Below are 2,420 nucleotides of genomic sequence, written 5' to 3'. Positions count from 1 at the left end.
ATTTACACCATATAGACCTGTTTAAATATATCCCCGTCAGCTGTTTCTTTAACGTATTCGTGGAAAAGGAAGAAATCCCATATTGCAGGACAAAGTTATTGGCCAGACTAGAGCATGTACTTTAAAGACTTCGATATAAGGAATATAAGGCATATGCAAATACTCCTAATGTTAACTGTGACATTTAACTGAAAGCGAGCTACATGTTAAACGTTGTTGCAAGCGATACGTCTTATTGATATGATGATAATTTGTACACAATTATCTCGATGTTACATAATACAAGACATTTTATCATGTCGCATAGTCGATGGAACACAAGAACATACACACGTCAATTTCAGTTTTCATTGATAATTAATTTTGATGATTAAAATCTAACACAACGTTTTGCAGTGCTCGAAATGTACAAGATGAAAGCTCTGAACAACAAGATATTTGGGGCGGCTTAACGGCCCCGCGACAACAAGTAATTTCATGTATGACATATCTGCCCTGTTATCTAACGTGTACTGACCTCCCTACCATAGTTAACACCCAGAGCTAGATGGTTATCAAACAATCACGGCCATATTCCACTGTTGCTTTGTAAATATTACTCCGCCTTTGCACGTGCTCATTATTGATTGGCTGACTGACTAACTAACCGATTAAATCACGTGGTAGGAATCACATGTCCTTGACCACACCACCACTCTCGACCAGCCTGACGAGGGTGCTCCGATGGTTGATTAGCGTACAATTCCCGAGGCAAGGAATTACACTTTGATAATCAACAACCCGGCATCTTTTATGTAAACTAATTATTTTGGCATATGTTATGTAAAACAGTCTTAAGATGAATGTTTGTTTGACCTTCACGTCACATTGTTGGTCTGAGACGCATTAACATATGCGCATTAAGGTGTGAATATTTTCACTCTGATGACTAATCATTTTTGGCAACTTTTATGCATACTTATCATTTTGGTTTCTGTTACAAGTCACATTGTTTGTCTGACACGCAATAACATACGCGCATTAAAGCGAGATTATACGAATTGTTATATGTGTTAAATTGAAATTAATTGATAAAATATGTTACAATTACACCAAATAGGAAAGAAAAAAATATACATTGAAGACGAATTTCATAAAATGCAGCAAAGACAAATTAGCGCCCCGAGCCGATTGTGACGAAGATATTTCGTACATATTGTCCTACAATAAACGAATCATTCGTCATTTTAGTTTGTGTTCGTGTGTCGTATGAATAGATTTCGTTGCAGGAATTTAAAATGAACAGGTAAAGGGCCGTCAAACAGATTTTGGCATGTATTGAAGCTTGTCATTAAATGTTTAAATGCTTTATATTGATAAATTAAAACATTTGAACTATAAATCTCCAGTAAAAAAACAAATATACAATTTTAAAAAAGGAAAAAAAGTAATCCTAAATAGGGTTCGAACCACTGACCCATGGATTCCTGGAGTCTTGGAGTAAAAAGCCTCCCAACTAGAACACTCGACCATCCACGCTCACATTCAGAGCGGATGTATTGTTTAACTTTATAAGCAATCCTCGTAGGTTCCCAAAATATCGAATCGCGTCGATACGACGCTTTATCTGTTGGACGGCCCCTTTAAACTAAATTTAGATTCACACCGTACATGCATGATTTACATGCTGGCAAATTCGACTGTACAGACATTTTCGATTTCAGAATTAAATATCTGGCTTATTTCGTATTTTTCGACACATGTTCTTCTTAACTTTTATTTTAATTTATATTGAAATATATGTTTAATAAGTTTTTTTTACACATTTTATATAAATTAATAAATATTTGACAAAATCGTATAATCTCGCTTGAAGGTATGCATATCTGCGTTTTGTTTTTGCTGTTTTACGAAACATAAAAATCAAAATTAATCTACCTCATCCCATTTTATTATACTCTTCTCAACCAAATATCTATAAAAATAATTTCCACAATCCAAGTATACCTTTTCTACAACTATGGCTATAATGATAAAATATGTATAAATCATTTTTAAAAATTCAATTGTTTTATGTATACAATTATGAACCCAAATATTCGTTACGTTACAATTAGTCGGGAACAAATGCTAAACTTCCCCTACACATGCAAATACACACTATCATCATTCTATGCAGTATTGATATCAATCCATAAGGTATAGAACATACGCCAATCATGTTTCATCATTTTGTATGGAGGTGAGAAATACACAAATAAATGCATGGTATGCAGACGTACATACATGGTGAAAGTAACGTTATATTTAATTGACACAGATATCTTAACGACAAAACGAACGACCTTAAATATAGTTTGATAGAGTTAGAAATGATACAGAAGATACGATACTTATTTGATATCTTTAACTCGGTTAAACACATTCGCGTTTGAATTTGA

The sequence above is a fragment of the Dreissena polymorpha genome, chromosome 9 (assembly GCF_020536995.1).
Source record: "Dreissena polymorpha isolate Duluth1 chromosome 9, UMN_Dpol_1.0, whole genome shotgun sequence".
Classification (NCBI taxonomy): Eukaryota; Metazoa; Mollusca; class Bivalvia; order Myida; family Dreissenidae; genus Dreissena; species Dreissena polymorpha.
Note: the sequence above shows the minus strand (reverse complement) of the source record.